The following is a 15,108-nucleotide window of genomic DNA, read 5'->3' as shown; positions in this document are numbered from 1 at the left end:
TGCCCACATTTTGGTTAATTTTTGTACACCCCTAACTTACACATTTTATTGTTGTTCCCGTTTCTATGAGAGACTGAGCCAAACAGTAGCTTGACACACAACCTAAGGAAAGTATAACAACTTGGGAGAATTTGGTAAGTAAGTTTTTAACCAAATTCTTCCCACCTCAAAGGATGACAAAGCTAAGAACTGACATTCAGACATTCAGATAGCAAGAAGGAGAGAATCTTTATGAGGCTTGGGAGAGGTACAATGAGATGTTGTAGAAGTGTCCTTCGGACATATTTTTGGCTAGGTGTAACTCCAGGTTTTCTATGATAGAATTACTCCTACTTCAGGAATTTCATTGGATAACTCAGCCGGAGGATCTCTTCATATGAAAAAGACCATTGATGAAGCATTGGAGTTGATTGAAATGGTGGATAATAATCAATACTTATACTCCTCTGTAAGAACAATGAGGAAAGGAGTGATGGAGTTTATTGCACTAGACACTCTTCTTGCTCAAAATAAAGTCATATCCTAACAAATTAATGCCATTAGTCAATAACTTGGAAATATGCAAGTCCTATCTGTGAACTCCTAAGATGCTTCCTATGACGTGAGTGGTGGAGTACCACAAGCTGAAAGCTTTGAATATGGCCAATTTTCTCTAGAGCAAGTGAATTACATGAAATACTCTTCTGGGCCACCTCAAAATGACCCATTCTCTAAGTTTAACCTACAATTCTGGATGGAAAAATCACCGTAACTTTGGATGGGGTAATCAAGGACAGAGACAAAATAATTTCAACAACAACCATCACCAAAATAACTTCAACCCCCATCATTAAATTAACAACCATCTTTACAACCACCAATCCTCATAACCTCTGCAACCATCACCCAGACTCCCAAATTCCTCAAAAGTTTTCCTATATAGAAAATTGCCAAAGAAAGACTCACCCACAAACCTCCACTTTTTTCAAAACACTCAAAATTTTATGCTGGAAAATAAAGCCTTTATTTAAAACTTGGAAGTCCAAATGGGTCAAGTAGCTAAGCAAATTTCTGAGAAACCAACCATGCATGATGAGCACTTGGTTTTTGATGTTTTTAAAATAATTGTGTTATTTTGAAATCAGTGAGAGCGCTTCACCTCTTTTCTTAAATAATTGACTAAGGAATTAGCAATTAATTAGGTTAAAGAGAAATTAAATCACTAAAAGATTGGGATTTGATTACTAATGATTTACCATAGATACATCTTTGCATGATCAAGGTGAAAAATGAGAAGTATTTTTCCAGAAGTCTCAACATCTCTAAAATCTTAACTCTCTTAATCATATTACTTTCTTAACTAATTTTAGTTTGCTCTTATTTAATTCTCTGTTTTCATGCTAGTTGCTAGTAAAACCCTAAGTTGTGTTTGTCTTACTAGATTAATCAGTTGTCTATTGCTTGTTTAATCCATTAGTCCTTGAAGGAACGATAATGCACTCCTGTGGTATTACTTGGTATGACTCAATGCACTTGCTGATCGTTTGTGGTTTTGTAAAATCTGCGTCACTAGAAATGTTTAAATTTTTAAGAAGAGAAGAATCAGTCTTGAAGAAATTTGGTCTCAAGCAAACCGTGCGGTAGAAGAATTTGGAAGACATCAACGAGCTTGCATCCATAGCGGTGATTGAAACCCCAACATTGCACTTCTACTCCTTCTCTACAGTGACACGAAGATTTCAATTTACTTATCCACTTCCTTTTCTTTCTTCAGACTATTGAACTCTTTAGAATTTTTTAATGTTATTTCTCTTGAAAATCACAGGTGTAAGGTGTAATATTTTACAACTGTACTCATCTTTATTGCAATAAAATACTATAACTTTGGGAAAAAAGGGGACGTCTGACGATCGGATTCTCTATCGGTAAAGAAATTCACAAATATAATCGCGTTGTAAGTATAGCTTCTAAACCAACAGAAAATTTTTTCGTATAAACGTTTGGTTGTCACAAGTAACAAACCCCTAAATAAATTGATAACCAAAGTATTTAAACCTCGGGTCGTCTTCTCAAGGAATTGCAGGAAAGTATGATTTATTATTGGCTATGTAAAAAGATATATTTTTGGGTTTTTAAAAGGGTTTGAACAAGAGAAATAAATTGCAGTAATTAATAAATTAATAACTAATAAAACTCTTGGCAATGTATGAAAACTGGAAGTCCTATCCTAGTTATCCTTATCAATGGTGATGAGAATTATATTTTTGCTACCAGTAAGTCAACCTCTAACTATGAAGGTAAGTTAAGTGGACAAATCAATTTAACACCTAAAGTCCTAGTCAACTCCTGAGGAAAGACTAGAGTTATAGGAATCTATACCAATCAGCAAAGATATCAATTATCAATCACGATGAGTTTGACAACTCCAGAGTTACCAATTAATCAACCAAAGCCAGAAGGGAAAAAAAATCTACTCGAATGAAAATAATTTGGATAAAGCAAAAGTATTAATGACATAAATTAAAGAAAGAAATAATGAGTCTGAAATACCTCAATGTGTATTAATTAAGAAAATTAATCCTAAACATAAAGAGTTCATAAACCAAATTGAGAAAATAAGTAAGAGGAACATTGAACCTAAAAATTGAGAAGATGAAATCCTAATTCCTTTAAGAGGAATCCTAATCCTAAATCTTAAGAGAGAGAGGAGAGAACCTCTCTCTCTCTAAAAACTACATCTAATCCTAAAATTGTGTATGAATGATCCGATATCTTGAGTCTCTGCATGTTCGTTGACTTTAATCTGTGTTTTTGTGCCAAAATTTGGGTCAAAATACGGCCCGAAACTTTCTCCAGCGTATTCTATAATTTCTGCAGATCGCGCAGGTCACGCATACGCGTCGGTCATGTGTACGCGTCATTCAGCGATTTTCCTCTCCACGCGTGCATGTCAGGCGCGCACTCGCGTCATTTGCATGAACTCCAATCTATGCGTACGCGTCAAGCATGCGTACGCATCACTGTGATTTTGTCCAATTTGCACGCACGCGTCAGCCATGCGTGCGCATCGCTGTTCACTGGTTGTCTCCTTTATTTCTTGTGCTCCTTCCCTTTTTGCAAGCTTTCTCTCCATTCTCTAAGCCATTCCTGCCCTATGAAGCCTGAAACACTCAATCATACGGATCACGGCATCGAATGGTATAAAGTAGAATTAAAATACGTAATTAAAAGATCTCTAAGAAGCAAGTTTTCAACCATAGAACTAAACTAGGAAGGAATTGTAAAATCATGCAAATCATATGAATAAGTGGGCAAGAATTTGATAACAACAACTCAATTAAACACAATATAAACCATAAAATAGTGTTTTATCAACCTCCCCACACTTAAACATTAGCATGTCCTCATGCTAAGCTCAAGGAGACAAAATAAATGAGTAGAAAAAAGCAAGACCCATGCAATGCAACCTATGAATGTGAATGCAACTACATGCTAAAATGATTCTACTTACTTGGTGAAAAAGTAAATAAATCTTTCAAGAACAAATATGAACTGGATTTCACTAATTTAAATCACAAAACAAAGAACAAATGACTTGCAAGAAGAAAATAGCTCATGAAAGCAGGGAACAAGGAATCGAGCATCGAATCCTCACTGGAAGTGTATACACTCTAATTGCTCAAGTGTTCGAGGATCGATTCTCTCAATTCTCTACTAATCTTGCTTTCTAAGGCTTGCTCTTCATCTAACAATCAACAAAAATTTAATGCACCAATACACATATCAAGAGGTCTTTTAAGGGTCGTAATAGGGTCAAGGTCAGGGTAAGATTGTATCTGGCCAAGTGGACTAAAATCTGAATCCTTAATTAACCTAAAACTTTTCCCACCTAACTTAAGACAATCCATATAATCACAATACAAGATCTAACTGCCCATTAACTATGTTTACCACATATTCATGCATCCCAAATTTAAGTACAACTCATATGCATTGATTTCACCATTTACTTTGGGGCTTTTTGTCCCCTTTTTATTTTTCTGCTCTTTTTCTTTTCTCTTTCTCTCCCTTTTTTTATTTTTATTTTTCTTTTTATTTTTTTCTTTTGTTTTTCTCAATGCATACGATTGAGGTATTGAATGCATAAACATGTTCTCATCATTTTTCACATTTTCACAGAAAGTCTAACATACTCAATTCTCAAACCAAACGTTTCCAAACCCACTTTCGCCACACTTAATTCATGAGCACTTTCACTAGTCTAAGCTAATCAAGGATTCAAATTAAGGACATTATTATTTTTCGCTTAGAGTTAATGATGTGCTAAAGTAAAGAACAAAGGGGGTAAAATAGGCTCAACATTGGTTTGCAAAGGATAATGAAAGGTTAAAGCCATATGGGTATGTAAGCTGAGTGAAACAAGGCCTCAATCATATAAGTGCATGCATACATCAAACCATGGAAATATAGAATCAAGAAAGATAAAGATCACAATTTTAGAGAGAAAATCACACGCAAAAATAAAATATATTGGTTGATAAAATGCAATCAATCAAATAGGCTCAAAATCTCACTAGTTTTGTGTGTTCGAGCTCTAAACCATGTTCCAATATAATATTTCTTCAGACAAGTTTAACAAAAATTTTAATTCAAATTAGTGAAATGCTCTAAAAAGTTTCTTGAAAAAGAAATTCTTACTTTAACCAAGTGGTGGTAAAGTATGCAATCAAACATGCAAATACACATGCAAATGCAGCAATGAACTAATATAGAAAATTAAAAATTGGTGTTGAGAAGGGACTAACTAACCCGTGGAGATCGGTATCGACCTCTTCACACTTAAAGATTTTACCGTCCTCGGTGCATGCAAATATGTGCAGGTGGGCAGGGGTTGTGGTTCCTCAGCTGGTGCTCGTTGTAGAGGCTTTCTCTTTACCCTTCCTGGTGGCCATCGTGAAAAGGGAGAAGAGAAAATGACATGAAGTCAAAGGGATAGAGCAAAGAAGAGGGCAGTACGAGTGATAATCATGCTAAAGTAAAGAAGAATGTCGTTAACACATGGTCGCGACTCCATGAAATTTGGACATCAATGGAAATATAGCATGATAAACTAAGGCAATTAAATGCAAGATGTTTATTGGCAAGCTGGCAAAGGCATGAGTAGCATAGATCAAGTATTAAAAGCCAAAATGTATTATCAGTCGTAAGAAACAAACAATAATGTTTGTATTGATAATTATATTTAATTAATAAAATATTGGAAGGGTTTGGTGAAAAACAGGCATTAGAGTAGAAGGATAGAATAATGAAGAAGTCACAATGCCATACGGGCGTTTTCACAAACACACAACATGCATGGGGAATAAGTTGGGGAGAGTACTAAATTGAACATGCAAGCAACCCTATAAAAATAATATATAATTGTCAAACAATTCCTTAATAATCCACAAGCAAAATATAGGAAATAATGACCTAAATAGATTTCTAACACCAATGAAAATAATGCAATAAATGAAAGTATGCAAATAAATTATATGAAATAGGATGGAAGTGAAGAGGGGTGAGAGGTTAAAGGAATGAAGAAGAATAAAGTAAGAAAGAAGGAAGAAAGAAGTAGAAAGGAGAGAAGAAAGATGCGAACACGTAAAAACTGAACGAGCCATGCGACGCGTAAGCGTCGACCACGCGTACGCGTGGGTGGCCATAAAGGGAACATGACGCGCACGCGTCAAGGACGCGTACGCGTGAATGAATTTGTGCCTTTCGCACAAGTCCCTCGCAAGGGTAGCACAACCCTCTGTCCAGGTGCTCTTTACGCCGATTTGGGTATTCAAGCATATGTCTCATTGACGCTTACGCGTGGGTGGTAAATATTGCAGGGGATGCGCACGCGTGAGGCACGCGTACGCGTGGAATGGCTTGTGCGCCACGCACCCCTCCCGCGTGTCTCTCGCGTAACTCTTTGTTCAGTTTTGCTACACAAACAGTGCGTGCGCGTTGTAGACGCTGGCGCATCATTCACCCCCCTTTTTTTTGCAAAATACAGAATGCAGTATGTAGATGCTGATGCAGATGTTATGAACAATTCCAGGTTTAATAAGAGAAAATAAAACTCAGAAACAAACCAAACTAAATAAAATTATAATTGAAAAAAAGGAACGATAATACCATGGTGGGTTGTCTCCCACCTAGCACTTTTAGTTAAAGTCCTTAAGTTGGACATTTGGTGAACTCCATGTTATGGTGGCTTATTCTTGTACTGATCCAGGAATCCCCACCAATGTTTGTACTTCCAATAGCCTCCGGGATCCCAAACTAGGCACAGAAAGCCTTCAAGAAAGTTAAAGCAAGTGACAAGGCCCCACGAGTGTTGATTGTTAGAATGAATTCCGGGGTCCCAAACCATGCTTTTGCACCCGTCTTTGTGTATATCATCATGATTCCATCTGGGTGGCACGCAATGTAAATTCTCACTACAGCTTCCAAACAACTTCCAAGAACCATTCAATTGAGCTTCACACCCAACCTTGCATTCCAACTTGGAGCATACAACCATGTTGAACCTTGCTGGACAACTCCAACCACTAACCATCTTCTTCTTGCTCTTAATGCCATAAAGAACTCTAAGTTGACCATCCATCTCTAGAAGCCCATATTCAAGTGGGAAAGCAAAGGTTAATGAAGAGAATTTTACCCACTTGAATGTTGTATTGGACGGTAATGGCTTTGGGAGAGATGTTTCGAAGGATCTTGCAAGCTCCACTCCCTTGTGCTCTTCTTTGACAACTTCCACCTCTTTGCAATCTTCTTCAATATCAACCTCTTCCACTTGGTAGATTTCTTTCAATTCAATCTCTTCTTCATTGTTCACCAAGGGCATGGGAGGTTGTGCTTCTTCTTCTTTTATCTCCATGTCAAGTCCAATGGGAGAGGATTCAAATGTAGATAAGAATTCATCAATGATCGATTCCATCTCTTGATAATCCCTTTCAAAGTCTTCAATCATGAGATACCTTGGAGGTTGTGCACCCTCCTCAACATTAATTTCAAACGTCTGGAAGGGAGGCTCTATAACTTGACTTTCCCATGGAGGTTCAGCATCTCCTAAGTTTTCAACCACTTCTTCCTCTTCAATGGCAGGCGTAGCATCTTCCAATTGTTCCAATACAAAATCGTGTTGCTCCTGTCGACCGGAGTTTCTAACTTCTCCTTCATGCCACGTTCTTTAGTAGATTCTCCACATGAAGCCATGGGGGTTCCTTGAATGTCCAAACGTTGGGAAGGTAATCGATTTATCGCTTGATCCATTTGTTTAAGTATAAAATCGTAATCCTCCTTAATGGTTTCTTTTCTATGACAACTCCCTTCAACTAATCCTTTATCTGCAAAGGTCTCTTCTACCTTCACCTTTAGTGCCTCCTCTAGCTCCTTATGAAGTATGGATTCGCGAAGATGATCCCTTCTCTCTTGTTCCATGTCAATAGCAGCATTGGGATCATGTTGCTCTTAGATTTATGGATGTGGGTGCTCTTCCATGGATGGTGGTGATGGGATGGAGAGATCATTCTGTGGTTGAAATGGAAGTACACTGGAGCTTGAGGGTTGAACATTGGAGGTGCAGGGTTGGACCATGCGGGATATAAGATTTTGGAGTGTAGAGGTGAGACCAATGAGAGAGATAAGTGTGCTCTCCATGGAGGTTTGGGGTGGATAGGAGGGTTCATTTTTTTGGAAAACAGGTTCATAATACGGAGGTGGTTCTTTTTGATAAGGATATGGAGATGGTGAATATTGAGGTGGTGGTTGGTGTGGTGGATAAGGATTAGGGTCATATGGAGGTGAGTGGTGGTAAGGGGCTTGTGAGTATGGTAGTCCAAAGTTATGTTGAGGAGGGGGTTCATAGGCATATGGTGGTGGTTACTGATAATCAAAAGAGTGCTCACCATAGCCATTACCTTGATATGCATCACAGAATGGTTGTTGATAGTCCATTGGAGGTGGTTGTTGCCATGAGGGTTGATCAAATCCTTGTGGCTCCTCCCATCTTTGATTGTTCCAACCTTGATACCTGTTCTCATTGTAATTTCCTCTTCCTACAACATAATTGTAACCAGACTCATAGCCAAAGGGGTGAGAGTTCATAGTAGTAGGAAAAAGATAAAAATAAAAACTAACAAAAAGAAAATATTTTGAAAAAGATATGATTTTTGAAAAAAAAGATAAGATAAGATTTTGAAAAAGATATGATTTTTGGAAAAAAATAGATTTGATTTTTGAAATTTAAAACTAAGATAAGATAAGATGAAAAAATATTTTTAAAAAAATTTACAATAACCAATAATAAGGCACACGTTTGCAATTCCCCGGCAACGGCGCCATTTTGACGATCGGATTCTCTATCGGTAAAGAAATTCACAAATATAATCGCGTTGTAAGTATAGCTTCTAAACCAACAGAAAATCCTTTCGTACAAACGTTTGGTTGTCACAAGTAACAAACCCCTAAATAAATTGATAACCGAAGTATTTAAACCTCGGGTCGTCTTCTCAAGGAATTACAGGGAAGTATGATTTATTATTGGTTATGTAAAAAGATATATTTTTGGGTTTTTAAAAGGGTTTGAACAAGAGAAATAAATTGCAGGAATTAATAAATTAATAACTAATAAAACTCTTGGCAAGGTATGAAAACTGGATGTCCTATCCTAGTTATCCTTATCAATGGTGATGAGAATTATATTTTTGCTACCACTAAGTCAACCTCTAACTATGAAGGTAAGTTAAGTGGACAAATCAATTTAACACCTAAAGTCCTAGTCAACTCCTGAGGAAAGACTAGAGTTATAGGAATCTAAACCAATCAGCAAAGATATCAATTATCAATCACGATGAGTTTGACAACTCAAGAGTTACCAATTAATCAACCAAAGCCAAAAGGGAAGAAAATCTACTCGAATGAAAATAATTTGGATAAAGCGAAGGTATCAATGACATAAATAAAATAAAGCAATCATGAGTCTGAAATACCTCAATATGTATTAATTAAGAAAATCAATCCTAAACATAAAGAGTTCATAAACCAAATTGAGAAAATAAGTAAGAGGAACATTGAACCTAAAAATTAAAAAGATGTAGTCCTAATTCCTTTAAGAGGAATCCTAACCCTAAATCCTAAGAGAGAGAAGAGAACCTTTTTCTCTAAAAACTACATCTAATCCTAAAATTATGTATGAATGATATGATATCTTGAGTCTCTGCATATTCCCTGACTTTAATTTATGTTTCTGGGCCAAAATCTGGGTAAAAACGCGGCCCGAAACTGTCTCCATCCTATTCTGTAATTTTTGCAGATCGCGCAGGTCACGCGTACGTGTCAATCACGCATACGCGTCATTCAACGATTTTCCTCTCCACGCGTGCGCGTCAGGCGCGCGCTCGCGTCATTTGCGTGAACTCCAATCCCTGCGTACGCGTTAAGCACGCATACGCGTCGCTGTGATTTTGTCCAATTTGCGCGCACGCGTCAGCCATGCGTGCGCGTCACTGTTCACTAGTTGTCTCCTTTATTTCTTGTGCTCCTTCCCTTTTTGCAAGCTTCCTCTCCATTCTCTAAGCCATTCTTACCCTATGAAGCCTGAAACACTCAATCACACGTATCACGGCATCGAATGGTATAAAGGGGAATTAAAATACGTAATTAAAAGATCTCTAGGTAGCAAGTTTTGAACCATAGAACTAAACTAGGAAGGAATTGTAAAATCATGCAAATCATATGAATAAGTAGGCAAGAATTTGATAAAAACCACTCAATTAAACACAATATAAACCATAAAATAGTGGTTTATCAATGTCCTACTATTATATAATACTCTAATGAAATCGCTAGCTCCGATTTCTGGTTGCTACAGTGCAACCATACACACATATATCACGATTCTTATTATGGGTGTAAGTGGATATAAAAATCTGACTACTTGATTAAATCTAACCTGACTGCATCATATTGGGTACTGTAATCGATGGGTAATATGGTCCAATTAGATAAAATTTGATTATACCTTACCTTAATTGATTTAGATATCAGATTTGAGATCATAGACCCGATTATCCAATTACCTAATATATTAAATAAAAAATAAAAATATAATGTGTGTATATATATGTAACTTTTATCTAGTCCTAAATTCATTTCTATCACCATTTCTATTTTTCCTCCTAACACTAACCCTAGCAGAGCACACAACATATCACAACCAAGGTGCCATCATCCAACCCCAACCTTTGCGATTGTCAACCACCATGCGCAACCTTGAGCCCAATCTCACCATCTTCTCCAGTGCTTCACTCCACGCCTCCATCATCTTCTATAATGACCTAATTTAAGCAAGCACCTCGATGCGTCAGCAATTACTAATTAGCAACAATTTTATTTTTTGAGCCACTGGGGTAGAAATTTTAAGATTCTGATTTTTGCAATTTGAATCATTTTGACAAGTCAGATTTGAATCCTAAGAGAACAAAAATGATAATGTAACATTATTAATAATTATTATTTTACCCGTTTTAGTTGAATCAGAGATAATCATATTACTAATATCATTTACACTAGTAGCTCATATATTTATTCAAAGAATATAATAATTGTGACTTAAAATATCTAGTTTTAGTAATTATCTCCTATATATATATAGGTGAATGTGCCACCTTCTGCTTATTTTCATCTCTCCGTAAATGACTTTGAGAGCCACCCCTTGTTTTCCTTTTTCTTACGCACGCAAGTTTGAGATGGAGAACGAGAGAGAAAGTCTGAAGCTTCATAGTCGGTAAGTTTTTAAGGTTTAGTTCTTTGATTCTAAAACTCTCACAAAATTCTAAATAGATTAAAATGTTCACCTCTTTTTTCTCTACATAACTATATCTATTTTGTCGAAGAACTCTGCATAAAATTAAATTTTAAGAAGAAAGCATCCGTTATTTTCAGAGTGAAAGAGGAGAAAAGTGAGCTAACACTCGTCTTAAGGGAATAGATTTTTGTGAACTGAAACAAAAAAGTAAAGTTTGGTAAATTAATTATATTTTATGCTTGATTGATAGATAATTTGTTTGATATATGAAACTGCGTTTATGTGATATTTTGATGATTCTAAGAATAAGAAAAATTGGACTCTGAGCGCCCACACTCTGAAAACTACACTGGACACTGGACGTCCACTTTTTGAACAACTAAGAGTGCTGGGCGTCCTCTCTATGATATAATGGCCACTGAATGCCCAACCATATATTATATGGGCGCTAAGCGCCTTCGCTTTGAAAGCTAATTAAATATACAGGTTAATAGTCAAATTTGTCCCTAAAAAATTACCCATACTTTAAATTAGTCTTCAAATTTTTTTTAGTAATATTAACCCTTGAAAGATAAAACGTAAGTCAAAATGGTCATTTTGTTAGTTAGATAATGACGTGTCACGTTAAGTACCACGTGGCATAATGACGTGATAGATTAATGCCACGTGTCACAAGATGATTGGTTGACGTGTCAGGTCAGTGACACCTAGCATGCCACGTGTCATTTGACATGTAAAAGAGTTATTTATAATAAAAATAGTCCCTGAAAGTCTAAACGTAAGTCATTTTCATCCCTAAAATTTTAAAAATTAATCAAATTAGTCCTTATATAAATTTCTTTTATTTTTTTCATAAAATTAAATTTGAAACATTTTTTTATAGTACTAATTTTAATATTATTTTTTAGACCTTAATAAATAAAATTTTCTTTACATAAAATAATGAAAATAATTTAATTATTATAAAGTTATTTTGTCATTTGTATTTTAAATTTTATATTTTCAAATTATAATTTTTATAGTGACATTTTTTTATTTAAACGATTTTATCAAATTATTGTTGATTATATATCTAAAAATTGAATATTTTAAATTTATAGTTTTTTTTTAATAACTACCATATTTATTTAGTGAGATATAAAAGATTAAAACATTTAAAATAACTACTATATTTATTTAGTGAAATTTAAAATATCAAAGCTCTAGTTTTTTAATATTTTAAAATAACTACTATATTTATTTAGTAAAATATAAAAGATTAAAACATTTAAAATAACTACTATATTTATTTAGTGAGATATAAAAGATTAAAATATTTAAAATAGCTACTATATTTATTTAGTGAAATCCAAAATATTAAAACTATATTTTGGATTTCACTAAATAAATATAGTAGTTATTTTAAAAAATATATTAAAATATTAAGATTGAACATAAATAAAAAAATTTCACTATAAAAATATTACAATTTAAAAATATAAAATTTGAAATACAAATGACAGAATAATTTTATAATAATTTAATTATTTTTATTATGTTATGTAAAGAAAATTTTATTTATTAAGATCTAAAAAATAATATTAAAATTAGTACTATAAAAAAATCTTCAAATTTAATATTATGAAGAAAAAATAAAAGAAATTTATATAAAGACTAATTTGATTAATTTTTAAAATTTTAAGGATGAAAATGACTTACGTCTAAACTTTCATGGACTATTTTGACTATAAATAACTTGCTTACACGTCAACCAATCATATTGTGACACGTGGCATTAACCTACCACGTCATCATGCCATCATCATCTAACTAACAGAATGAAGGACCAATTTGACTTACGTTTTATCTTTTATAGACTAATATAACTAAAAAAATCTTTTGAGAACTAATTTAAAAAATAGGTGATCTTTCAAGGATAAATTTGACTATTAACTCTTATATATATACTATAAAAGAATTTAAAACTTACCTAAGTTATATATAATTATTTGGTTTTCTTAACCTAGGTCATATGTATTACATATTGCATATAATTAAATTGAAAGGCGCACTACAAGAAGAGCGGAGATCAGCAGCGGCTTTTTTTGTGATTCGCGGTGGTGTTAAACCGCCGCAAAAACCAATGCCGGCGGTTTAGTGAAATGCCCTGGTTAGTGGCGCGGGCAATTGTTTTCGCGGCAGTTTTTAGCAACCGCTGGTATAATCGTCGCTAATTGGATCATTGATTTTGCAATGGTTGTAAAACCGCCGCTATTTCCCTTACTAGTTTTTAAAAAAGATGCCGCAATTCTAATGGGTGCTTTAAAAAAATGGTTCATACATAGGGGTGTTCAAATCCAAACCGATCCAAATTAAATCGCTCATCCAATCCAATCCAAACCAAAAACCGATTAAAACTGCACTAATTCGGATTTGATTGGATTCTATTTTTTGCAAACCGCTGGATTGGATCGGATTTCGGATCTGCTTTTCATAATCGATCCAATCCAATCCAAACTGCACAATGTGCTATAATATTATTATTTTATTATTATATTTACAGTTATACTTATAAAATGTTCAATTTGTTATACATTTTTCTATTATTCATGTATTATTATTATTTAATAAATATTTTATGTTCAAAATATTATTTATTTCTTTATTGTAACTAACCTATAATTTTATTTCTATTGTTATGTTTATTTTAACTAACCTATAATTTTATTTCTATTGTTATGTTATCATTTGCTTTTTAAGATATTGTTAAGATTTGTTATGTCATTGTTGATTATTTAAAATTTGATGTTAAGACTTGTTATATGTATTTAATTCTTTAATTTACAAAATCGCAAATCCAATCTAATCCAATAAAAAACGCTTGAAATTGAATTATATCAGATCAGATTTTTTTTAAAGTCATCCAATCCAAACCGCACCACAAGTAAAATTAGTGTTCGGATTGGATGAATTTTTTACTCAAAACTGATCCAAACTGCACCGTGAACACCCCTAATCATACCTATAGCAAATGGCAATTTTGTAAGTGGCAATATAATTCAATTTAGATTAGTTTCCATAGTAAAGGCAACATACTAAATGGAAAACCATATTTTTTGTTAGATTTTGAGCTATTAGTATTTTAATTAATTCCTTGTCAATTGGAAAAAAAAAAACTAAAATCAGCTTCAGAAATGCCTTTTTCTTTTCTTTCAATCCTAATGTATCACTGATTTTAGACCCAGCAGCAGTTAATAACTTGCTAATAATTTAAGTTGAGGTACTTAATTCATTTAAATTTTGTAGAACATAAGCTAACCTTTTTCCATGGTGTTTCTTGTTCAAAGGAAACAGAACAACAAAAAACAACTAAAGAAAAAAGTTTAGAAACTTTATGCTTCTGCTGATTTAATTTCTAGACCTAGTTTTAGCATTGAATCTTCGTTCATTCTTTGCACAAATCTCTAATAGAACTTTATATAGCATCTTCATCAAAATTAGTATTATGATTTGTTATTGGCTTTCTTATGAATCAAATGATACAACTTTTAATCCAAGATACTTATATTAAGCAAGTAAGTGGCACATATGTGAGAATTTACATCTAAAATTGCATTCATTCCAAAACTATAAAATTAGACCAAAGAAATAAGCAAAGTATATAGTAGGAAGCTAGAATAACGCTTAGTATAATGGTTGAAAGTGATGCTGACCTCTAATAAATGCTATTGAAAGAAACTTCAAGATAAATGATTATAACAAAAGCATATGTATCTTAACAAGAATGTTCTATTTTAGAAAACTTAGATCGTTTTAATATATTTTTTATATTCATATATAGCTTATTGTAAGCTGACATTCTTTATTATTGTGCATGTGTCACAGATTACCTACAGCATACCCTTTGCTCTATGATGAGCGGATAATTTGTATGCTTTTTGGCATTGTTTTTAGTATGTTTTTAGTATAATCTAGTTAGTTTTTAGTATATTTTTATTAGTTTTTAGTTAAAATTCACTTTTCTGGACTTTACTATGAGTTTGTGTGTTTTTCTGTGATTTCAGGTATTTTCTGGCTGAAATTGAGGGTCCTGAGCAAAAATCTGATTCCGAGACCAAAAAGGACTGCAGATGCTGTTGGATTCTGACCTCCCTGCACTCGAAGCGGATTTTCTGGAGCTACAGAAGCCCAATTGGCGCGCTCTCAACGGCGTTGGAAAGTAGACATCCTGGGCTTTCCAGCAATATATGATAGTCCATACTTTGCCCAAGATTTGATGGCCCAAACCGGCGTGGCAAATCAGCCTC

The sequence above is a fragment of the Arachis duranensis genome, chromosome 7, assembly GCF_000817695.3.
Source record: "Arachis duranensis cultivar V14167 chromosome 7, aradu.V14167.gnm2.J7QH, whole genome shotgun sequence".
Classification (NCBI taxonomy): Eukaryota; Viridiplantae; Streptophyta; class Magnoliopsida; order Fabales; family Fabaceae; genus Arachis; species Arachis duranensis.
This window is presented reverse-complemented; position numbering follows the sequence as displayed.